We start from the raw sequence: 27,219 nt of genomic DNA on the forward strand, positions 1-27,219 counted from the left end.
AGAGAGAAAACACCTAAAAAAGCCAGGGCTGTATACCTGCAATGTTAGCCGTCTATCTGCTGAAGGTGATCCACACTGTTCCTAAAGGGCAAAACAAAGCGTCGCCCTTCTTAGACCATACATACAGCTCAGGGCAGGTGTCCCTTGTGTAAATACACTATGGTACATGCACAGTACTACAGTGTATTTTCCCTCTCCCTTTAGTCTGCATGCTTGTCATCATCAGCAGAAGTAGTAGTAGTAGTCCAGTGCTCTTATTGTACTGCTGCTGTTTCTTTCTTTTTTGCTCACAACGCCCCTTGCAAAACCAGTGCATAAGTAACCCCTTCTCCCTCCACATGCCATTCCTATTAGTCTACTGTGTAGACCAATGTGTAAATGTCAGGAATGTGCAGTAGCCTGGTGTGAACTGGGCCTGTTTTTTACTTTTGTGTGACACACCTGCTTGCTTCTCAGCTTCCGGCAATGCAGGAATCACACTGAGCTCTGCCAGACTCGATTGCTGCAGCTGAGCAAGTCTTTTGATTGACTTTTTCCTCTGACTGTCCGGAACCTTGAGGATCAGAGCGCCGGTCGAATGGGGATCCGGACCGGGCTCTTGATCCTCATAAAAGAAAGCGGAGCCAGTCCTTCTCTACTGGCTATTATGGTTCATACCCTGATCCCAGTTCCCCCTGTCTATTCCTGTGATCCCTGTTCTTAATTCCTCTGCTTGCTCGACTTGTTACCTGACCTCCCACCTGACCTTTGACTATCCGATTGTTTCCTGATTTTGTACTGCGTTGCCCGTTTTGTCCTAACTTGGCTCCCTGACTCCCCTTTATTGTGTTTGTCTGTCTGTCTTGTTCTGTATGCACGTATCTAGTAGAGGAAACGTCTTTGTGGTTGTCCGCGGTTGCCTAGGGCCGTTTGAGGCAAGTAGGTAGGGACAGTGGGTGGGTTCAGTATCAGGGCCCACTGTCTCGTTTTGTCCTCACCTCACTGTCCTGACAGTAAACCAAGTCCAGAAGTCAGAGAGAAAATCACAGCACAGAACATACTCCTCTCTGCTGTGCCACAACACAATGCTAGTGAATAGAGATGAGCGAATATACAGTCAGGGCCGGCCTTTGGGGTGTGCGACCTGTGCGGTTGCACAGGGCGCATAACTCCCGGCCAGCAGGGGGGCGCTCTGGCAGACAGTGACAGCTGCACATTTAGCTATAGTAATGTGTGCTGTCTCTGTCTGCAGGAGTGCCGGAACACTATAGGAGGAGGAAGGCGCAGGGCGATCAGCCATAGAGGTGCCCGGGCAGAGAGGCAGCTCTGCATACCTATCTTTGGTGTAGAAAAGATCACTGTATGTCTGCAGGAGCGCCGTTAGAAACCACTGTAGGAGCAGGGTGCCGGGCGGCCAGCAGGGGAAGCGATCGGGGCGGACAGACATACACAGCACGACACTGTCACATAATGCATGTTGTGTATGTCTGTCGGCCCCGATCGCTCCCCCTGCTGGCCGCCCGGCACCCTGCTCCTACAGTGGTTTCTAACGGCGCTCCTGTAGACATACAGCGTACCGTTCCTTTCTACACCAAAGATAAGTATACAGAGCTGCCTCTCTGCCCGGGCGCCTCTATGGCTGATCGCCAGCGTCTCGTGCGTCCCGACGGACGAGTGACGTCACTGGAGCGACGCCTGCCGAGCCGAGGAGAGGAGACACGCGGCGGGGAGCCAGGTGAGTTAAAGTGTCTGGTTTTTTTTGTATGTGTGTTTGTTAGTGCCTACATGGGGAGGGGAGGGGAGGGGAGGGGGTGGCAACTACATACCTACAGCTACCCACAAGTACCTACCTACAGTTACCTATAACTACAGCTACCCACAACTACCTATAACTAACTACCTACAACAACTACCTACCAACAACTACCCATAACTAACTACCTACAACTACCTACCTATAACTACCTACCTGCAGATACCCACAACTACCTACAGCTCACTATCTATAACTATCTACCTACAGCTACCGATAACTACCTACCTGCAGATACCCACAACTACCTACAGCTACCTACCTACAGGTACCTATAACTACCTTCCTACAGCTACCTACAGCTATCTTCTTACAGCTACCTATAACTACCTACAGCTACCTATAACTACCTACAGCTACCTACCTATAACTATCTACCTACAGCTACCTACATCTACCTATCTACAGCTACCCCCATCTCCTCTCTGTACAGCTCCCTGCCCACCCTCCTCATCCCCCTCCTCTCATCTCTCTCCTATTGTTTGTAATGGCTAACCGCCATTTTACATCTTTCCCCAATTTTCCTCTTATTTCCATCTTTTCCCTGCCCTTCTTTCCTTCTCTGATACTGCCAATTCCCTCTCTCTATGATCTATCTCAGGAGATCGCTCTTGCTCTGACATTCTGGTGCTCAAGTGACAAATAAGTGCGCTTGTGCATTATATGGGGGCACAGAGGGGGCCTGACTACTGTTTGGTGGCATGTATTTGGCATACTGCTTATATGGGGGCACAGTGCAGCCTGACTACTATTTGGGGGCATGTATTGGGCATACTGCTTATATGGGGGCACAGAGCAGCCTGGCTACTATTTGGAGGCATGTATTGGGCATACTGCTTATATGGGGGCACAGAGGGGGCCTGACTACTATTTGGAGGCATGTATTGGGCATACTGCTTATATGGGGGCACAGGGCTGCCTGACTACTATTTGGAGGCATGTATTCAGCATGCTGCTTATATGGGGGCACAGAGGGGGCCTGACTACTATTTGGGGGCATGTATTGGGCATACTGCTTATATGGGGGCACACAGGGGGCCTGACTAGTATTTGGAGGCATGCATTGGGCATACTGCTTATATGGGGGCACAGCTCAGCCTGACTACTATTTGGGGGCATGTATTGGGCATACTGCTTATATGGAGGCACAGAGGGGGCCGACTACTATTTGGGGGCATGTATTGGGCATACTGCTTATATGGGGGCACAGGGCTGCCTGACTACTATTTGGAGGCATGTATTGGGCATACTGCTTATATGGGGGCACAGGGCTGCCTGACTACTATTTGGAGGCATGTATTCAGCATGCTGCTTATATGGGGGCACAGAGGGGGCCTGACTACTATTTGGAGGCATGTATTGGGCATACTGCTTATATGGGGGCACAGCTCAGCCTGACGACTATTTGGGGGCATGTATTGGGCATACTGCTTATATGGAGGCACAGAGGGGGCCGACTACTATTTGGGGGCATGTATTCAGCATGCTGCTTATATGGGGGCACAGAGGGGGCCGACTACTATTTGGGGGCATGTATTGGACACACTGCTTATATGGGGGCACAGAGTGGTCTCTGTTACTGTGTGAAGTGATACAGATGAGGATTTGTATGGCGATGAGGATGGTGCTGCATTACAGAGGAGCCTAATATGTTTCTCTGGCAGATTCTGCGGAGTCGAGGTGTCACCAGGAAAAGTCTCCATGATGGTCTAAACAAGAAGAAAAGAAAAAGGGCCTGCAAAAACATCACCTGCCATTCATACAGAGAAAACGCCCCCTGTGAGTCTAGTATTGAGTATTGTCGTATGTTAATGTATTATTATTTTTTAGTTGTATGAGGTATTACAGTTTGTCTCTATTCACGCTAATGGAACTGTGTTGCAATACCACACACAACCTGAGGACTGGGAAGGAGCAGTTTATGAAAGATAGTAGCCATGTTTTTTTAATCCTGGATAACTCCTTTAGTAGGGTTGTCTAAAATTGGAAAGGACAGCTACTTTGTTGCAGAAACAGCACAGCCACAGGGACAGCAGCAGCTCCGTCCCTGTGTGTGTGTGTGTATATATATATATATATATATATATATATATGCAAAAAAGGGGTCCGTGGAGCCTCAGTTACAAGTCTCAAAACACGGGAATAGCCAGATATCCCTCTCTCCAGAGAAGGAAGCCCATTGCCAAGGGGCGCCTCCTAGTGGGGAGAGCACCAAACCACCCTGATACGTAGTCCCTCAGGTCCTCACTCTGTTGCGAGCTTTAGGACCTAAATAGGGAAACACCAGGGTGGCCCCTGTGAGTCAAAGTCTAAGGGCCCTATTCCACCGGACGATTATCGTTCAGATTATCGTTAAATCGTTCGAATCTAAACGATAATCGTTTGGTTGAAATGCAGTAACGATTAACGACCGAACGAGAAATCGTTGATCGCTTTATAAGACCTGGACCTATTTTTATTGTTGCTCGTTCGCAAAACGTTCGCAAATCGTTCGCATTGAATAAGACATCGTTCGGTCGTTCGCAATAGATACGAACGCAATAGCGAAGAAATACGGAAGAAGAAACGATCGCAATTACGATCATAAGTAACGATTATCGTTCCATGGAAATGAGTGAACGTTTTCAGGTCTTTCGCAATAGCGGTCGTTTGAGACCGTTAATCGTTAACGATTATGCTAACGATAATCGTCCGGTGGAATAGGGCCCTAACTCTGTGGCGAGTATAACGACATAAGACAAGGGTTACCAAGGCTAGGCATCCATCCACAGACTGCAGTTATCTGCGCCATCTACCCTAAGGCTGGCCCTGTATACAGTATTAACTAAGCAAAGCGACTCATCAGCTCTGCAGCCGGCTCATCGGCCAGCTGTCTTTGAACTGTGTGCCACTCTGCTCAGCGTGCCTGGAAAAGCTGGATCCAGTCCTGGGAAACTAGGAGAAGAGATTCAGTATGGAACAGCACAGAGGCTCATAAGGGGACTGCCAAGCTAACAAGGCTCTTTGCTTAGTTTATACTGTAAATCCACAGTATGTTCTGTGCTGTGATTTTCTCTCTGACTTCTCCGGCCAAGGAAGTGACTATATGAATACTACTAACAATGAACCCAGCTCTGGTGCAATCCCATAAAATAGGGAGAAGGAGCAAAAGCTGCATGGGGGGGTCCTCTTCCCCCATGTACCAGTCTGCCATTTGCCTTCATGTAATGAGTTTTTGATCTTGTAATGTTCGTCGTTGTTACCTCTATCACTTGTATAGCGCTCTGGAATTAAGGGCGCTTTATAAATAAATATATAATAATAATGATAGTACTGCTTTAACTTCTAAAGGCCCTATTCCACAGGCCGACTCTGTGGAATCTGATTGGTTGCTAGGGGCAACTGAGCCAGTTTCACTTTACACCATGTTTGATAATTCTCCCCCCCATGAGTATTGTGAAGACAATGAGGATAGTCCATCTAAGGGAAGCTGTTTTTTACCACCACACAGTTGCCCACAGACCCTACTGATTCAAGAAAACTGGAGACTAAGGGTACTATTACACGGAACGATAATCGGCCGAATCGGCCTTATCCGACCGATTATCGTTCTGTGTAATAAACACAACGATCAGCCGATGATTGTTGTCATCGGCTGATCGTTTTAATAGGTTCAGACCTATAATTATCGGCCACCGGCGCGCACCGCTAGGTGTAATAGCGGTGCATGGCCGACTGCTAACCATTTGCAAAGGAATACATTACCTATCCATGGTCCAGGGCTCCTCCTCCTTCTCCCGGGTCCCGTGCGCTGCAGCTTCACAGCGGCCTGTCTTAGCTGACGGGCACTCAGCCAATCACAGGCCAGGACTGCCGCGGCCAGTGATTGGCTGAGTGGCCTGTCAGCTAAGAGAGACCGCTCTGAAGCTGCAGCGCGCAGGACCCGGGGAGAAGAGGAGCAGAAGGAGCCCTGAACCTGGCATAGGTAATGTATACCAGTTTAGCAAGGGCTGCAAGGACATCGGTAACAATGTCCCTGCAGCCCTTGTTAAACAATTATCGGTCCGTGTAATAGGCCCTGTAAACGACCGCCGATCTATCCGATCGGGGCTCGTTTACATTTATTATCGGGCCCCTATCGGCCCGTCTAATAGTACACTAAATCCATAGACATATGAGCCTGGGCCCATTTACCTTCCTTCTAGTATTGTTACTGATTATCTCCTATTATTGGACTATTTTGATAATAGGAGTAATAGTTCGGCCACACCTCACCAGATTGATCTGCACTGTCACAAAAGAAACACTACATGCAGGATCAATAATAACCGGTGGGGTGGCAGGGTCCTTGGCCTTTATTGAACGAGCAAGACTAAGTAGCATTATTGTGTATTATTGGCCCTTCTGTAACATAAATTAAAACCGAATGGAGAAAGACTGAGGTATTGTCTAAGAAACACTTCCCAGGTGTATCTAAGATCTAACAGGCTCATGGGAAATACATAAGTCATGAATGGGTATCCCCTCATACCTCCATTTTTCCAAGGCCCATTTAGAAGCCAGTGACCTCCAGGTGTGGTATGTTCTTTAGAGAATACTTTGGAATTATAAATTGGAATTGGAATTTTGGAATTATAGAAATATAAAATACAATTGGTCATACCAATGGGGCGTCTACTACAATGCAGAATGGAGATAGAGAATCTGTTCTTGACGGGAGATCATATACGTGAGAACAGAAATTACAGTCCTTGTACAAAAAATTTCCAAAACCCATGACTCTTTGGACATTATTTAGATTTAGAGTCAGTAAATCGACAGATGACCCCACAAGTAGTGCTGAGCGGAGCTGTCGAAGTGTTCCGGTTCGTCAGCGTTCTCCGAACCCAATCGCGTTTGTTTCCTCACAGATGCTGCCTTAGGAAGTCAGTCAGCCATAGGCTATATCCACTTTGACAGGTCCCTTCAACGCTACCTACAAGCTATTGGGTTTTAGAAATTTTAAATAAGCTGTCATCTGGTTGGTTGATAGCGCAAGAGTCCTCGAAAGTTTCTGCCACCGTATGTAAAGGTCCCCATATACTTTTAGTCAAGTTTGTTGGGCTCTGTCGTCTTTTGGCTGAACTTTCCTCCAACTGATGATGTCAGAGAGAGAGAGAGAGCGAGGATTGGGCACGTACAGAAGGATTTCAGCTGCCCAATCCATTTATCTGGTCCGGATCACTTATCAATTAGGTCTGCATTGGTAATAGTAATCCAGTATGATTGCAAACAGTGTATACCAATCATATATATTTACAGTCTCACATGATCGTAATGTCCTGTCTAGTGTCACCCTCCCATTTCCCTCCCCCTATGGAGTGTGTTTGTTGCCTTTTGGTGCAATTTTATGTGTTGGTTTTTTTTTTTTTTTGGTCATTTTATGGAAATTATGTTTATAAGCAATTACACACAGTCAAAAAACACACACAAAAAAAAACCCACATGGAAAGTGTAAAAAAACAGCAATTTTCATACCTAATGCATCCCGAAGCAAACACGTATTTTTTTTTTACGGCTGGTATAATTATGGCCACAAAGTGAGAGCCGGCAGACATTTTACCGGGATGCTTTTAGTTGCCTATTGTGATGACATAGTTTTCCAAAGCACCTGAAGATTTTGCTCACATGCGGTGAGCAAGTGTACCAGAGATACCTGCGAATTGTTAGTTAACAAAGCACCAGCCGGCTCTATGACAGATGGAGAGGCGTGAACTGGCTGAGACCACCTGATGGGAGAAGGAGTAGGATGATCACTCCGATCGCACACCGTCTACATTTATCAATGCAATGGTTTTCAATATTAATTACACTGGATGCTTATAAGACTGATTTCTATCAATTACTCCGAACACCGACACCCAAACATCTGTCTATCAGCTGTTTCTTCCTTCAGTTTTTCTTGCTCCCTCTCTTAACACAACCAAGAGGGAGCTGGTTATTTTCCTCCATCACATTCCCATCCATCACTTACACAGCAATCTGTTTTACTAACATCGCCCTAATCCCTTAAAGGTAACATGATATACTCTGCACATAATAGGTGGTGGGTTTTGTATGGAGTTACCTATCGTGTCTTTGAGGATTAGGAATTCCCTTTAAACTTCCTTTACACAATTGTTTTCCCTTTTTATTTCCTCCCTTTTCAAAAAAAAACCCTACAAATTTCATTAGTGTTTTTTAAGTGTAATTTTACCTGTTCATTACACTTGTAATTATTTTTTCCCTAGGAGTTTTTAAGCCTATGTGTAGTGTTACAAATATATATGCTAAATATGCCTCTGATTTTCAGGCTAGGTTCACACACTGTAAAAAGAAAAAAATCAAAATACGGCTGTAATTTTGAGTGTCAGTAAAACTATTTGAACAGAAAAGGGCAGTTTTTTTTTTCCATACAAAAAAAGGCTATGTTCACACTACGTAAGTACCGTAGTGATCACGGCTGTTGTTGATCACGGCTGTGATTACTACAGTACTTACGTAGTGCTGCAGGCTGAGGGAATCCCGGATGGAGTGTATACACATGGTATACACTCTGGCCGGGATCCCTAATGGCGCCGCAAGAAACTGACATGCAAAAATTAGGTCTGGATTGGTAATAGTAATCCAGTATCATCCACCATCCACCTACTACCATTGAGTGTGCGGCATTTGGCTACCAGTGGCTGAAGAAGTTGGATGAAGCCTATGTAAAACATGAATAAAGCCATAGGCCATAAACTGTATCCGTATTTTCCAAGACTCACTAGAATGGCATCCAACTTCTCCAGCCACCAGTAATTAAATGCTGCCTAAACGACCTGAACGAGATTCATTTATCTCTAGTCAACAATGGGAGGGAGAGAGCAGCATACCAGGAGTAGGAGACAAATTCAGTAAATGATTGTATTTGCAAAAACATTTCACTTGACGAGTCCTACAAATATAACTATATAAGCTGAGATGGGAATACCCCTTTAAGTGCCAGAATATGTTTGTATTTTGCTGTGTATTTTGGAACCAACTTTTGCATCCAACTTCTGCAGCCACCGGTAATGAAATGCTCGAGATTTGCTTTTCTCTAATAAAGACCAGTCTTGATAACTCACCCCAAAGAGTGGCACACTCTAATATGTGTGCCCCTTTAATGTGCACCACCTCAATAATCACCATTCACATGTGCCCTACTTATATTATTGTCCTTCTCCTACGTAGGGGCTGGTACTTCCATGTAGCTAAACATCAATAAATGGAGAAATGATGTCTCCTTAGCCAATTGCCATACCTAAAATATTTATTGATCACAGCACATTGATTTTTCAATCAGGAGACTGATAGCATCTTGGATGGTCCCAACAATCGTTAAGGGTAATATCCCCAAAGCCATTGGACTGCGTGCAAGCATATATACAACCAATAGGTCCAATGGCTTGAACTGTTCAATGGAAAATCCAGGCACTCACCAATGTCATAATCTTGAATGTTTATTCAGTATCCATAACCATACATGTGTGAACATACAGCAGAACGCATTTCGGCAACCACCTTTGTCAACTGCAAAGGCAGTTGCCGAAAAGCATTCTGCTGTATGTTCACACTTGTATGGTTATGGATACGGGATAAATGTTGTAGATTATGACATTGGTGAGTGCCAGCATTTTCCATTAAACTGTTTTGCTGGGATCTTATGCCTTTTCTCGAACAACACCTGAACGCTGACGGAGTGCCGCTCTGAAATTTTCTTAATGGGCTGAACTAACACCACCATAAATCTCCCAACACCTTTAGTTTGGGTCATAGGACTTTACATTTGGGCTAGAACATCCTGTTACAGGAATATTACATCTATGGATGCGAGGAGCATCCCCTTCACCCACGAGCATCAAGCCATGGATATGGTGCAGCCTATTACAACTCATAGATAAGTAGAGATGACACAAGATTCATGGTAGACAATTGATGTAGACACCCTCTTCAATAAACCTCGCTTTTAATAAGAGCAAGTGTCAGACTAGATGGACCATTCCTTTTCTCTCCGTTAACTGTATTTAATTTATATTTTCACACAATCAGAGGCTTCACTTTTCTATTATATCTTATCTTATGGATGAAGTGGATTAGTTGACATTAAATGCACATTTGCCATAGCTGAAGCCGTGAAGAACTAATGTCCCGGATTGTTTGAGAATATTTAGAATAGCCACAACTTGTAATTGAAGCTATTTTTCTTTCCAAAAAAATCCAATGAAAAAAAAAATCAATGAAACAAACACAATGGTACTTTTCATATAAAAATATATATATTTTTTTCTAGATTTCTAAATTGTTTCCTTCTAATACGTTAATGAATTTTTTTGTACGTGTTTTTGTTATAGAGACGATCTCTCGAAAAAAACCCTGGTCTATATGGCTTATTGGGGCATTCGGATATCAGGAGCCCCCTATGTGGGCCATAATAGACTAGAGCCATCTTTGTATTAGATGGACAGGGATGTAGCTTTAGGGGTTGTAGAGGAGCCCAAGAAGTCCCATCAAATTTCTCTTACCCATATGAGGAGGCCAGTACTATAAATTAAGCATCATATTTCAGAGGACCTGTAAGAGATTTTGCATTGGCCCATCGGATTCAAGTAACGCCTCTGTAGATAGATGCCTATTGTCTGGATTAGTGCTTCTCAGTTCCAGTCCTCATGGCCCACCAACAGGTCATGTTTTGAGGATATGCCATACAAAGAGCACCTATCATAATACCTGAGTGTAATTATATCACCTGTGAAATACTAAGGAGATCCTCAAAACATGACATGTTGATGGTCCATGAGGACTGGAATCGAGAAGCACTGGTCTAGATCAACTATGTCAAGCTCGCAGCCCTCCAGCTGTTGCAACACTACAATTTCCATCATGTTTGGACTGCTAAAGCTTTGCCTGTTCAGGCATGATGGTAATTGTAGTGTTGCACACCTGATGGCCGCAGTTTGACACCTGTGGTCTACTTGGTTGCTGCATAATACTACTCTCCATGCCATGTCTGGCTGCAATTCCCACCAATAAAATCAGTTATTTGCCTGCGTTGGGGAGCAAGAGAGACTTCATCCTGAAGGAGGGGGTCTAAGATGAGACATGCTGTAGGACAGCACAAAAGAAGATCACGTAGCTCATACTATGGAGTTGTAGGTACTCCATACAATGCTCCATTGGTGTGCAATGCTTCCAGGTTAGAAATACCTTGTGTGTATATATGGTATCTGAGGGAACATGCCACATTTTCTGCATCTCCATGGGAGCCCTATTACGTCTTTATACAAAATAGAGCTGTAAAAGTCCACGTGCGAAAGACTTTAAAAATGATTTTCCCTTTAGTTGTGAGGTCAATACTGAATAGCTATATTCAGGCCTGATATCCTTTTCTCAATATGATCACACCAGAGGTCAAAATCCATTATCTCAGTGGTAGTCATATTGACTGATATTGCTATGAGTCTCTTCTGCTTTGTTACAGTGATAAAATAGGGTAAGTGGCGGCCTATGATAGAGGCGCACATGGGGGTGGTCTGATGGGTCTGCTTATACATAGGTTTGCTCTCCGCTCCCGGTTTCTGCTTCTAGGTCCTGTTACCATGGTGTGGTGTATATCATTGCTGCCCACCACCTCATGGCACACGCAAGCATAAGAAGGAGACCCAAGAACAATAAGTAACTAACACCACAAACTCTAAACTCGCTAAGATTTGTTGGTGTAGAATCCCTTCATTGTGCCGACTTCTTCTGATGAGTGATCCTGGTAGAACGGAGGCAAGAACCAACACTTCACCCTCTTGGATAACGTTCTTCGGTTCTTCTGATACTTTTACATTTATAGACATGAGACCAAAGAGGTGTGTTTCCATTTTATTAAGACATGTAGAGACTTGAGGGTCATTCATGATCTACTAGGGATTTTGGGAAGAAAGGATATCCAAAGCAACTATCACTAGCTAGCCAGCACCCCGCTCTGTACTGACAAGGGGCATTAACGCCCAAACAGCTGTCTATAAATGGGTGATCTCATCTTTTAGAAAGATCTTTGGATATATCCCAACTGGGATGAGACACTCACTTTAAGGGAAAACTATTGGAAAAGGTGGTGTAAAAAAGCTTCTTTGCATTTCCTTTTCCCAACAATCATTTCCTGTGTCCTGGGCATACGCCTGGCAGAGGGTGCAGATTGACCCTTTGTCCCTGGCGTACACCTGCTGTATCTCCTGCTTGCGTGATGGGCGAACGGGGGGGGGGGGCATGGCAAAGCAGGGAAAAGGCCTGGCATGCCTCTTAGTAAACCCGTCCAGTCCTGTGCAACAAATCTACACCTGCTTCCAGCGGGTGTAGATTTGTATCATGATTTACGAGCACTTCTTAGTAAACTTCTCCTGGAAAAAGGGTGTGGGGCTTTATTTAAGACCAATGTACTTGAATTCTGCTCTTCATAAGGGCCCATTCACACTATGGAAATCAGGAGGAGATTCTGAGCGGAACTCCTGCCAATGGGCTCCGCTCGGAATCCCGCCTGCTATCTATTTCCATGGGATACCTCGTGCACCTCCGCTCTCCACACTTCTCTACTCAAAGAATTGACATGTCAATTCTTTGAGGAGAGAGACGTGGAGAGTGGAGGTGCGCGAGGCATCCCATTGAAATAGATAGCAGACGGGATTCCGAGCGGAGTCTGCACGAAGTCCACGGATGGAATCTTTGACAGATTTCCATAGTGTGAACGGGCCATAAATGTCCCCCAAAGTCTTTTTCTTGCCAGGAGAGAAGCCTAGTTCTGGGGATTGCAGAAGAGAAGCTTGATCTGGAAATACGACTGGGATTAAAATGCAAAAATGAGGTTTATTCCTAATAAGGAAGATCACAGTTTTTTTTGGAAATGGTCCTGGTCTGTCGTGTGGTTGCTGTGAAGTTTTTTTTGGATAGTTTTATTTGGATTGATTTGTCCCCTGAATTATAAATAATGAACCCAGTGTTATATCGGTAAGCATGCCAGAGAATGACTTTGTTTGTGGTGATCATCGGACGGACGTTATTTCACCTAAGTGCTGTGCTATCAGCCTATTTCACAAGGTTCGTGTTCTCTATAATTTAAGACTCAGTGAGGAATTTAAACATGCTGTTTGGGCAGATGATGCCGTGATGAATGTTGCTGTGTATTCATCTTCAATTTACAAGTACTGCTAGATACCATTTTAGCTCGCCTAAATCGCTCAAGATAGGTATGTAGTCCAAATTATTAGACGACACATATAAGCACAAAAGACCAATGACATAAAGATTTATCTTCATTTCATTTATCCCCACAACCTGGTATTCATTTTCAAATTGTTGTTTGGTAGTGTTGTTAATGGTAAAAAAAAAAAAAAAAGGACAAAGAAGGTTGTCAACTTCCGGAGGGAATTTAAGGCTTTGGTTCACAAAATTTGACATGCTGATGATATTAAGTGTAACACGTATGGTTGGTTTTATTTATTGCACCCACCATACTGGTCCCACTCAACATTAGTTTGTACACTAGCTGGTAGCTTTGGATCGGTAGATCTGGGCCTTGTGTCCAGAACTGGACGAGAATCCGGTGATCTCTGAAACTTTAGCCTAAATTCAGTGCGGAATCCTGATCCCCTTGGCCTTTTTTTTTTTAAAAAGAAAAAAGAGGCCCTTAGGTTATAAACCTGAACCCTTTTGGTTTGCTGATTAAAGGGAAGTGGCGTTTAAGGTATAAACCTGGATCCTTAATTTGTAGGACCCTGTGTCTGCGTGCATACCCTATATCTACCCTGGAACCTAATGTCCAAAATTTTAAGGCTGATGAGAATGATGGTAGTACTTGTGCCAAAGACGAAGATCCACATATCCACTCCATATCTTCTATCCTGAATTCCTATATGCAGCTCACTGGCCGAAACGGGACAGCACCACGGTCAGTGATTAGCTGAGTGGGCTGTCAACCCCAAGACATGTCCATCTCAAAAGTGGAGGTGGGATCATTGAGCTGGGACCCGATGATGATGTAGGACACTAGGGGAGCACAGAAAGCTGAGAATAGTCTGTTTTTTATGTTCTTCCCAAGGGCAGCAGAAAATTGAAAGTTTAATTTGAGCAAAATACCCCTTTAATAAACATTCTTTTAGTCTTGACTTCAAAGAAGTGTCCAATACACATAAGATATAGGATGAACAATCTTTCTACACAAGAGATGGTCTTTTAATACTTGGCAACAGTCTTGAATTTCCCAGGACACTCCCGTTAACTGGTTAAACTTTACCTAGAAGTGGGTGTTTTGGGGAAACTCATGGGTGGTCTGAGGGTTGGCGCCTAAACATCCCTTTAGGAGACCTAACCAACACTTTTCTTTGGCTATGCCACCAATGACGGACCATAGCCTTTGTTCTTCACAATAAAGCCTGGTGTAGAGTAGGATACTCTAGAAGAAGAATGGACTGGAGGTTCATTATTCCTAGTCACTTCAGATACTCTGTTGCTATGCGTGCCAAGAGTCTCATAAAACACAGTGTGAGATTCATTATTCTTATCACTTATGATGACACCTGTGATAAACGCCCCAGCTTGTGTTATATAATATTATATTTACTCTGTCAACACTTCAATAATCACACTGCAAATATAACTGTAAGCTTATAAAATCACTTTGTACTGTAGAATTAATTATCCTATCAACAACACATGCTCTGGAGATCCCGATGAGTAAAGACGAGGGTGCTTACATGTCTGGGAGGTCCCAAGGTTTATCTTATATGTTTGGGGCTGGGATTACATAGTGATTCCGACACTGGAGATCGCGTTTCATAGGTTTACTTTGGATCACTCAGTTGACGCTCTTGAACACAAAAATTGTCCAATAGGGATCCAGTGTTTCATTTACGTTAACTTCTTCTGTGTAAATATTGGTCTGCAGTATGAAATGCATATTATTGCAGTCAGCCCTGCTTCATATGGTTATTTATGACTGTAATTGTTCCTTCTATGGTGGAATAAAGTGTATTATACAGCGTTTGGTAGAGCATGCTGTGTATTAAAAAAATATGTAATTTTTTTAGGAGCTCCAGCTACCACCTAAGCACCAAATGTGTCATAAGTAGAGTTGATCGACTTTGGAAAATCCTAGGCTGAATCCCGGAATTCCAGGTGGTCCCCGGGCTGTCTCCTCCTTCCGCACGGACCGTGAAGACATCAGCAATCTAATGCAGAAGGTTCGGGAATGTTCGAGTTCGATCGAACCTCGGATTTTCCGAGGTTCGATCAACTCTAGTCACAAGGACCCATTCCATCAGTTACAAACCTTTCTGTTAGAAGAGAGACCCCCCCCCCCATAAACCTTCCTCTCCAGGCTAAAAGGCTCATGGAAGGGTCCAGGATCGATATGTTTCCCTTGCCAGAGCTGAGGGAGAACCAAAACTTCTTCCGGCTGGACCCCCAATGTCCAACAAGGAGACATCTCTTTAGGCAGAGACGCTGAGTTTGCAAGGAAGTGAGGAACCTGATGGCCACATACCGTACACATCCCCTAGAATGCCAACAGGGCACCTAACCCTGAAGAATCCTTGTGACAAACACAATGAACACAAATACTAAATAATCACACCATGCAAAATAGTCCGGACATTTTACTATAAAAATTCCTCGTAGGAGTCAGAAGGTCAGGCAATTAGAGGTGTGCAAGCAAAGTGCGTACAAGGTTCATAACCCCCAGTGAGTTCTAGCACCACAGGGTCACTGCTCAACTCTCCTAATGGCATTGATCCAGAGGGTCAGGTCCACCTTAATGTAGAGGTCCAGCCTTTGCTACTTCACGCTTCGACACCAAAAAAATTGGTAATTTGTGCTGAATGTTTGAGGTTCAGTCACCTCTATAGACTGAAAAAGACCATATTTACCGATACAAGGGCAGGTTAGAGGGTTACTGTTTCTCATTGAAGAGACCTAGCTGATGCATGGAAACTTATTTTCAGACAATGCTCAATGGGAAAAGAGAATGCAAATGAGCTCTTCTCCAGAAGGAAGACATCTTATTTACATACAAGGGCAGGTTAAAATACCAATTCCCAGCATGAAGCAGACAAGTCACAATGTTATATGAAAGAGGTCACAGAGGTGCAGAAACATCCACTCACATTCATAAGGGAGGGCTGCTTAGTATTCATACAGATACAGCATCGAAAAGTTGATGGTTATGTGTAGTTCACGTTGCTGGATAGCAGACTATTTGTACTTGATCCCATTTTCTGTCTACTGAATACTTCAATAGAATAACACTGGCCATGTATGTTACACCTACCCCATACAGACAACACACTCAAGTATGTATTCAACAGATGGACCGACACTCTCTCACACAAACAAAAATGAACAAAACGTACAGGACGTGTTTTAGTCTTTGCTTGGCCATTGCCGAGCTGTCTATTGAATAAATGATTCTATGGGATTGGATGCTTAGCCACAAGCACCACAAACACTGAGTACTAACCCCCAAACTCAAAGTGTCACTGTCGTTCTAAAAAAAATTTTTTTGACATGTCATAGAGTAATATCAAAAGTTTTGATTGGTCCAGGTCTGAGTGTTCAGACCCGTATTGATCGGGAGAACTGCAGTGCAGTCCGCTCCCTTTCTGTGTCAGTGAAGAAGTTGGGCTCCATAGACTTACATTAAGAGCCCGAGGGCCGGAGAGGACTGTGCTTAGTGCAGTTTACTTCCGGCTCGTTCTTGTGATCGGTACAGGTCTGCCTATTCAGACCCAGACCGATCAAGACTTTTGACTTGTCAAATTTTTTTTGAAAAGACAGTAACACTTTAACACACACTTTATGACTGGGGCCTCATGGGTATAACTTCTCCAAGGACCCCAAACCGATTGGTTGGGAGCAGGAAGTCTTGCAGGAGTCGCAACCCATCCATAAATTCCTAGACAGTCCGTAAAAATCGGGGGCTTGCTCTGTCTGTAAAAAGAAAATTGATGCATCTGGGATTTTTTTTTTTTTTGCAGCTGTACAGATGATTGTGAATGTCATTATCTTCATTTTATAGTTCACAGTAAATGCTGCTAATGTGTTCAGTATTCCGAGCTGTAGACGTGTATCGCTTATAATCTTTATGATTCATGATGGCTTTTCCATTTTGTCCATAAAAAAATAAATAAAAAAATCAGCTGTCCGTGATTTTTGGATAAGTTGTCTAGAAAAGAATTCAAGTTGGCAACCCTGTTGTCTGGCTCCTGACCACTCCACAGAACGCTCAGTAGGTATTAATACAGTTCTCTGGGTAATTAAAAGGCCTTGGATCTCTGTTATAGTGATGAGCGCCAGGACAAAAAATGTTCAAAACATGATGTATTTAAGAGAAAAACTCCGGGCAATTATTAATCATTAGTAACATAGATCTACTGGGGCCGCGTAACATACCGGGGGTGTTCATTCTTTCAAAGGAAAGCATGTAAAACCCTCTACCAAAGAATAAAATATTCAATACAATATTTTTTTTGTTATGTTAAAATGGTAATCAGTAAGGTACAGCTCATGTGTTTCAAGTCCGAGTGACTCATAGCTATAGATACTATCCTATTAGGGAATTTTGAGTTAAAGGGGTTGTCCGAACCAACTCATTTTTTAGTTGTGGGCTTGGTCTCGAGTCTAATAATCTGCTTCTGCCATCCCAGGTAAGGAGCACTTTCAACTTTGGTTTCAAATTGTAAGAAATATCTGTTCAGCCAATCAGTGGCCAAGGCAGTCATGACTATGGCTACTGATTGGTTGGGTAGGCATTTCCTGATTGTTGAACTGAAAGCAGGAGAAGATTTGGCACTGTATAGAAGGCGTGGTGGGGGATCGGGAAGATGAGCATAAGGGTCGTATTACACAGAGCGATAATCGGTCAAATCGGACCGATTCGACCAATTATTGCTCAGTGTGATAGAGACAATGATCAGCTGGCCAGTGATTGGCTGAGCAGCCTGTCAGCTCAGACAGGCCGCTCTGAAGCTGCGGCATGCAGGACTGAGGAGAAAGCAGAGCACAAGAGAACACTGGGAACATGGAGAGGTAATGGATTGGGCAGGACAGGTACTGTTTGGGCAAGGGCTGCATGGACATCACTATCGATGTCCATGCAGCCCTTGCTAAACAATTAATAGGCCAAGTAAATGAGGGCCGACCTAGCAGATCGGAGATCATTTACAGTATTGATCGGCCCGTGTAATAGGACCCTAACTCCTTTTTTATATTTTACTTAGCTCAAGCGTTAACTAAAGGCTTTCCATTTGATGGAAGTCTTCTGTCCAAGTTTTTCATCTCTTGACCAGACTAAACAGGAATTGCAAAAAGCATATTTCTCTCTTTATCTGAAGGACCTTCCCTGTTCTGCATTAAACAGACAACACAATTTTACTGCATGTCATGTAATACTTCATTTCACCTGCGGGAGTGCTGCAGGGAAATGTAAAACTAATTGTTTTCTTACAGATCATACAACTGATCACTGATGGTTTCTTTGGAATCTATCAAAGGACATTTATATGAATAAAGGGATTGTTTACACCAGAAGCCCCTTTGAGAACCTGAAGTCTAAGCCTGGTATTACACGGGCCGAGCGGGGCCCGATAATACCTGTAAACGAGCAGCGATCTGCTAGATCGTCGCTCGTTAACTGGGCCTATTACACAGCCCGATAATCGTTAAACAAGGGCTGCAGGGACATCGTTACCGATGTCCTTGCAGCCCTTGCATAACTATATACATTACCCATCCACATTCCAGGGCTGCTGCTGCGGTCTTCTTCTCCCCGGGTCCCGCACGCTCTAACTTCAGAGTGGCCTGTCAGCTATTACATGTAGCGGTGCGCGGTCGGCGCCCGACAAAAATAGGTCAGAACCTATATCAATGATCAGCCGATGATCGTTGTCATCGGCTGATCGTTGCATTTATTACATGGAACGATAATCGGCTGAATCGGCCCGATTATCGTTCCGTCTAATAGTACTCTTAGGAGCGCCTTAGAAAATTTAATTTGGAGGTCAAGGATTTATCTCCGATAAATTACATTTCCCAATAGTAGCTTCATTTTACTAAGTAGAAAATATAAAGTTTTACTTTAATGTTATCTAGTATGCCTTATATTATAGCAGTTCAAAAAAAAAATCTATATAGTCATGTTGCTTCACGGCTCCCCAGATAGAATAATCACATGGAATTCCCCTGCTGAGGTTCCCTCATATCATGGGGAGATGAAGCATTGCATTGTGGTCAGGGAGGTGCATTGACCTGCTGGCTCTTGTACAGGCGGGAACCTTCTTTATAACCAGGTTCACAGAATTCCCCAATACCATTGTAAACACAGATAACCAGGTTAAGGGGGTAAATAATAGGTGATTGTGGACAGTTATAGGTATTCTAGCAATGTTAAAATCCTTTGAATAGGTGCACAATGTCAGCCCTCATATGGAAACACTGAGAATGCAATAACCAGTTACAACTACAGCCAAAAGTTAGGCCTAACTTAGCCCTAGCCCTAACCTTAGGCAACCTGTTCACAGATTCAAGGGGTTATACACAATTACAAAAGCACAGCTCCTTTTTTTTCAAACAGCACCACCCCTGTCCTCAGTTTGTGTGTGGTATTGCAACTCAGCTCCATTACCTTAAAAAGAAATAAACTGCAATACCACATCCAAACTGAGGACAGGAGTGGCACTGTTTCTGGAAGAAAGCTGCTATGTTTTTCATGTTATTTCTCTGACCAAACAGGCCTAACCCAGAGATCAGCTAGTTTCTTGATCTAGATATATAAATACAATGTAAAATACTTGTGTTGATATATATGCCAAATGTTTTATATTAACCCTTTGAGGACCAAGCCCAAAATGACCCAATGGACCGCGCCAATTTCCGTTTTTGCGCTTTTGTTTTTTCCTCCTCCCCTTCTAAAAGCTCTAGCACTTTTATTTTTCTATCTTCAGTACTTTGTAATGGCCTTTCATTCTACCCTAACATGTATGACGGAACCCCAAAATATTATTTATGAAAATTTAAATATAATATAAACATTTTTAAAAACATTTTTACTTCTTTTTTTCCCCACATTTTAAGTCCCCCTGTGGGCATAGCATTAATCAATGTAATAGGCGCTCTGCTCATTGAGTCTACTTGTGGCACACTCAATGAGCAGAGTGCTAATCGGACCCCACAGAGAAAGGTAAGAGACCTCCGGTGGTCCTGTAGAGTGATCAGGAACCCGGCAGTCACACTGCGGGGGTCCCAATTGGTAAGTGACAGGAGCTGCTCCTGTCACTTACACTTAAATGCGGCGTTTAAGGGGTTCGGTGCAGCCTGTCATTAACGGTAAGGGCCCGGCTACTTACTGCAGCTGGCCCCCACCTGCTATGAAGCATGCCCAGGGACGTCTGGTGACAGGCAGCCAGGGCGCACAGGTACGTCCTAGGTCATCTAGGGGTTAAAAAAAACAAAACTTGATATAAATTATGTTTAGCCATGGCAGACAGAATAGTAATTTTCGTTTTTGCCGCCTACATTCTGAAAACCGGAGAAGGATTGAAAATAAGGGTTATTTTATAAAGTTCACTTTTTGTTTAGTGTTTTTATTTTAAGCCCACAATGATCCCTTTCTGCATTCCAGCCTTCTATTACATCAACCATCAGCTACATCAACCCTTCACTTTCTAAAGGATATATGTTTGCAGAGATTGAAGCTGAAGAACAACAGACCTGAGCTGAACTCTGACTGTTCAGGGGAAGAATATAATAATTTATTATTTTTTATCATTTTCCTTCTTTTGGGTAGAAAACTATAGGTTATATTAAGTTTGTTTCTATTAGCTTATTTTCTATATTTTTTTGCTAAGGCTATGAGGCTATGTTAAAGGAGAAGTCCGGCACAGGGGAGAACATAATAAACAATTGTTACTTACCCATAGCTCCCCATACCTTTGAAGTGCTGGATTGCCGATCCTGGACCCCCGCTGGGATCTCCTTCACAGCCGACATCACGTCCCCATTGATGGACCACCCGCTTGGCCAGTCGGTGACCTCCGCAGTCACTGATTGGCTGAGTGGTAAGCCATTTTCCCCCAAGTCGTGATGTCATCGGTACTCTGGGGGAAATGCCTTCTGACAGGGATCCCGTAGTCTGTTACAGGGTGAATAGCGGGAAGCGGGAGGGGTAAGCAATGATTGTTTACTATGTTCCCCCCTGAAGATTTTTTTGAAATCTATGAGGCTTTTTATGTTTTAAGTATAAGGACATGTCCACACACGCAGTAAAATAAAAGCAAAGTATGACAGTAAAATAGGTATAAAACACGGCTGAATTATGAATTAAAAATTTATTAATGTGCTACATTGAAGTCTATGGAAAGATGCCAGTCTTTTCTTTTTTACAATGTGTGCACAGATACCTCTTTTCCCACAGACTTTAATGCAGCACATTATTAGATTCATAATACAGCCGTGTTTTATACCTATTTTACTGTCGTATTTTCTTTTTATTGTACTGTGTGGGAACATAGCCTTAATCCTAAATAAAGAATACAATAAAAAATATGCTCTTATTTCCACCAATGAGCAGTATATAGACTACTGGGGTCCAGAACAGCGGCACCGACAAGAACTCTCCAATATAAATAGAGGGTTAGGACAACAAACAAAATTTTCCTCTGTCCCTATAGATCAGCATGATATATTTAGGTGGATTTTTTTTATTTTTCATTTAATTGATTGGTGTTACCTAGGCTGTATCCCAGAATTCCATCGGTATCCCGGGCTGTCTCCTCCTTCCCCACGGAACAGGAAGGCATCGGGAATCAAATGTGGAAGGTTCGACAAGGTTCGAGTTTTATAGAACCTAAGATTTTCTGATGTTCGATTATCTCTAGTGTTCACCACCAAGTGCTAGAATTGTCATTTATTATACATACACCCTATTTCCTCCATGAATACAGCACTTAAAGGGGTATTTCCAGCTCAGAAAGTTATCACCTATCCACAGGGTAGGGAATAACAAGCTGATCGGTGAGGGTTCTACCAGTGGGACCAACACCAATAACAAGAACTAAGAAAAGTTATCCCTCTAATGAATGGAGCCCAATACATACATGGATAGTACTCTATTTATTCTCAATGAGGAGTCTGAATATTGCTGAGATCAGTACATAACCATCTTCAGACCCCGAAGAGCTGGACGACTAATTTGAGGGTCAATTTTCTTCTGTTGCTATGGGAATAGGTATAACTGATAAGGGATAACTTTTTGCGGTGGCAATACTCCTTTAATACAGGGATGACTGACTACTTCAGTAAGGTCGGCCAGCTCCTACAACACCTCTTTTTTGGCTTCATCCCTTACCACACATTAACCCCTTCAAGACCGAGCCCTTTGATGCACGGATGTCCGGGTCAAAGTAATGAAACATTCCTCCCCGCCTTCTAAGAGCCATGGTTGTTTTATTTTTTCACCTACAGGACTGGGTGGGGTGTCATTTTTTGCGCCATGATCTCTAGTTTTTATTAATATCAATAATTTTGATCACTTTTTGTAAATTTTTTTCTGATATATAATTGAATAAAATCAGCAATCCAAGTGTGTTTGTTTTTTGTTTACAGTGCGGGAAAAATAATGTAATATCTTAATAGATCGGACAATTCCGCCATATATAATACGTTTATTTATTTATTTTTTAAAATATTTTTATTTTTATGATGGGCAAGGGGGTATATTAAACTTTTATTGGGAGTGGAATAAGGTTTTTTTCACTACTTTTAAATACTTTTTTTTACTACACTTTTTTCACTGTAAAACATGCGCTCATTAGATTGCATATACTGATCTAGACGTATATATACATGTTACTGATGGGAAGGGGTTAAAGGACAACTCCGGCGAAATTTTTTTTTAGCTTATTTAACACACATTACAAAGTTATATAACTTTGTAATGTGGTTAAATACCCGGTCTGGCCCCCTTCTCCCACTTTCGGACCCCCGACCCCCCCGCCAGGAAGTTAAAGAATGTATACATTACCTATTACGGTCGTCACAGCCCTCTTCTCCCAGGCGGCATCTGGTCCGGGTCTTCTTCCTCCTCGGCGTCTTCATGGAGAGTGAATGGGACGGAAAAGGCTGCTGGTGCACATGCGCACTAGCTGCCTTTTCATTGGCTGGAGCGCATCACATGGCTTCCAGCTTGCTCAGCCCTGATTGGCTGAGGTTGCTGGAAGCCATGTGATGCGCTCCAGCCAATGAAAAGGCTGCCGGTGCGCAAGCGCACTGGCAGCCTTTTCCATCCCCAGGACCCGGAAGTCAGAGACATCACTGGACGGCGGTGACAGTGAGGCGGATGGCGGGCGAATGGAGTGGCGATCGTCACCGGAGGGATGGTGAGTATGGTGTCTGTGTGTGTCTGTGTTTTTTTTTTTTTTGGGGGGGGGGGGGGGTCCCGCCGGAGTTGTCCTTTAAAGATTCCTAAACCAATGATGTGAGAAAATCACCATACTCCTAATAGCTTTATATCCTAATACCTGACATCTAACTGGTTGTAGAAAGAAATTTAAAGTGACAGCACCCCCTTTTCAACATGGTCCTAGACGACTGCCTATCCCTCGTGATGAACTATTATGAGCCGTGATTAATCGTCAAGCAATAAATGGAAGGGTCCAGTGCTGTCTCTGATACCCGCTACATGGACTATCGTAAATCGTAGCCAGCCACCATCTAAGAGACTCTAATGTGGACTTTCTGAATCGATACCTGCTATAGGGTGCTCCCATACACAGTCCCATCTGACGGCATAGATTTCAGATAATAATAATTGGAACAGCAATATTTAAAGACTCAATTTGCCAGGTTCCAGATCCTCAGAGCGGTGATTTGCATCTCGGAGAATCAATGAAGGATTTGATCATCTCTAGCAATATTTCACTGTCAGCCTCCAAATATCAATCCATATTAAAGCGCATTCATCAGGGTAAAAAAAAGCGTCAGCCAGCGTACCTATAGAACAGCGGCGGGTGATGAGTACATACAGATATAGACGCCATCATCATTATAAAGCTCAGTGTGTTCATTATAAGCGTATATAATATACTCAGCATCTTTGTACAACGGGCCGCGTTCATTACCAAGGTATACAGATACTCAGCATAATTGTAGAGTGTGTAGGGCTCATTATCGGCATATAGACACTCAGCATCATTACATCTCGTAATTCCAAAGTGACACAAATGATGGCATACATTAGGATATTCAGTGCAGTTATGGTGAGTAAACACAGCCATAGACCCTTCCATCGTACAAAGTACAGTAATGATGAAACCTGCTTAGGAGAATATTTGCATCTTCTCCCCCACCAGGTAATTAGACTGCCCTTGTCACCGAGAAAAAACTCATAAAAGCGGCGTTTTTTGCGGCAAAAAGCAGATGTGGGTGGGGATATGGTAATGAGGCGATGGCTTTTGGGGGGGGGGGGGCTGATTCTATTTCAGATGAGGAGTAGGGAAAACGAGAAATTAAATTGTGCCATATACATTTAAAAGCAAATTACGGCCTTGTTAGCGGCTATGTTCCTATAAATGGAATGATGGGGAAAAAAAGCGAGAGCCCTGTCTTCCATCTTCCCACATATGTCAAAGTCAATATAAAAAAAAGCAATTACAATTAAAGCAAAAAAAAAAAAAGTATCACTGTCACATAATATATGCAACGGGGAAGAAAGACAGGGGGCGGAGGAAGCGAGGGTGCATGGTGCCACTTACAACCTTAACTAGGAGAGCGACTGCTACAATGTTGGTATGATGGGAAATTAGGTCAGCTCGCGTTACTCCATAGTTATTGCGTCATGATCGCAGTGTATGGGACTCTGTGAGCCCAAGGGCATGGTAGCTTTGCATATGTGGCTGCTTGGGAAAACATTGAAAGGATGATGCTCAAGATCAGATCCATGTCAAGGCTTCTCTTGAGTTGTGTAGTGTCCTGTGTGGCATCTCTATACTACACACTGTTTACTGTCCACCTAGCTATACCAAACAGGGCCCAAATATAATATAAGAATCATGCAGTATAAGGCCTACTAAAACAATTTGCAATACAGTGCCACTACCAGCACCAGCGCCCATTACTGAAATAGAGTGCACTACCTAAATGCAAAAAATTACCACCAAACATTGGTCATATAATAGTTAATGTACAGTACATACAGTACCACCCTAAGGTGGGCTTTAGCTTGAGCTGTACACACCTTAAAGTTCATATTTTAAAGGTGGTCTCCAGGTTCAAAAATTTCTTTGTATATGCCAGTACACTAAAGACAAAAAATATGGCATACTCACCTCCCCCCTGATCTCCTAATGAAGTTTCATTCAGTCACGGGGCAAAGCATATGAGAAGTTATTGGAAGCAGTAAGAGAATGAAAACAGTGTTGACCAGGTGACTTCAAAAATGGCAGCAGTGGGAGATCAGGGGTGAGTATGCCATCTTTTTGTTTTTAGTGTAATTGGAGGAATATAAAAAATATCAGAGCCCAAAAAACACCCTTTAGGTGCCCTACACTTAAGATAAGGTGTTTTCAATAAGGTATAGTGGATACGTTTATCTCCCTGAGAACAAAAGGACTGGGTGTATTGAACTTACTCATTGACCTATAGTTGTATGGTTCTGTTCTTGCGTTAACCAAATTGTCTAAGGGTTATCACATATGAAGTACATTACCATCTTTCTAGTTGGCCTACATAACATCACAAGGTTGCCCGTCGTTCATGATAAAATAACACATTGTAATGTAAAAGTCATTGTTTTCTGGGGTGATATTGGACCAACAATATTGGAAGAAAGAGTCGAGTTCATAGGTCTCTCTTAGAGGGTTGGAGATTGCAGACAAGAGTGGAAATAGAGTATAGCGAGACAGTGGCAGAGGTTCTGTAGGTAGGGTTATGCCGGTGGATAATATTATGAATACTCTATGGACATATTGTTCATGAGAAGAGGTAACAATGGCGGAGTTTTGGTTAGTTTGTACAGCGCTCTTGACTGGAAATCTCGGAGAAGACATGGACTAACATCTTAGATCTCTTTCACGTGATCATCTTCACACATGGATAAACATGAAGTGTTTTTCTGTAATTCTGTCTTTACCTCGGCACTGCATCCGTATTGATTTTTTGAAGAGCTGTGTTTTTCCACCATATTTCCTCTCTGTCTGCGGCCAGACAAATGTATCAGAGTAAGAGGCTGCGTACACTTTCAGGCTCCGTTGACTTATACTGGGTAAATATGGGTCCAATAATGTACACAAATAGGAGAGGATAAAAAAATATATATGTCTGCGTATTGCCAACGTTACACGACTAACACTGACTCTGTATTCAAGACTTTCCAAATGTAGGGCAACGCACTGTTGCGTGAAGGAGGTCTTACTTATGTCTCAAGGAAGGGGAGAGTTCCTGAAAAGTTTAGAGGTGGTGAGGGTATGGACGTCTACTTGTGCATGTTCTTCTTAGTAAAAACTTATGTGTGTTTGATGTCTGACAACTATTTGGTCCATGGGCTGGGTACGGGATTGCACTCGCATATTGTGCTCCTATTTACGGAGAATACAGAGTCCTACCACTATGGTTAAAGGGCATGACTCAAGTACAAATGAGTAGTCTAATGAACACAAGCTGTTATGATAATAGGGGTCTCTGGACAATGCAAAACAGGTGGAAAGTAAAGCAATACTCTGCGTGGTAGAGCCTGAGGCACCCCCCTAGGCGGTCACCAGAGCCCACTGAATGGCAGGAAGGACTGCTAGGAACAAGTTGCATCAGCAGAATTAAGGCGAGATCAAAACGAGGAAAGCACGGATCAACCAAACCACTAGACAAGGGGTTAATGAGAAGACAACTCAAGTTATAAGTAGATAATCAGAACATAGAAACAGGTCATCGCTGTGGCATCTCAACTCTTAGTACAGCAGAGACTGGAGGGACAGCTGCTGGGTGGGTCGACAAACACTGCAGGAACATGGGCAGGTAATTTCCTGAAGTTTTTATGCGGTCAATCATCTGGCAAATAAGAGTTCTTAGTAATAGACACGGCCAACAATCAGCTTGTGTAAAACGGTCAGTAATTGACCGTTGAATGAGAAAATGCTCATTTGTCTGCTGATTTGACCTTTTATGCGGCACATCTAATGCGTCTTTCTTGGATGCACATCCTCATGTTTGTACAGGTGAGATGCAATTGGAAATGATGCATTGGATGATGCACTCGATTATGCCGAGTGAAGGGACAGCAACTGAGCACTGATCACTGAGATTGGCGATCAATTTCCGCAGCCTAACGGCCAATGAGGGGCCTGCCTGAGTGCTCTATAGAGGAAGAAATCCTGGCACTCACCAGT

At 43.3% G+C, this 27,219-nt stretch overlaps 1 protein-coding gene across 2 annotated transcripts in view; it reads right to left on the bottom strand.

Annotated features, from left to right (window-relative positions):
* The window catches only part of ADGRL1 (adhesion G protein-coupled receptor L1), a 279,116-nt gene that overhangs the window by 174,801 nt on the left and 77,096 nt on the right, over window positions 1–27,219 (bottom strand). The window lies entirely within an intron of this gene.

This window comes from Dendropsophus ebraccatus, chromosome 1 (genome assembly GCF_027789765.1).
Source record: "Dendropsophus ebraccatus isolate aDenEbr1 chromosome 1, aDenEbr1.pat, whole genome shotgun sequence".
NCBI lineage: Eukaryota > Metazoa > Chordata > Amphibia > Anura > Hylidae > Dendropsophus > Dendropsophus ebraccatus.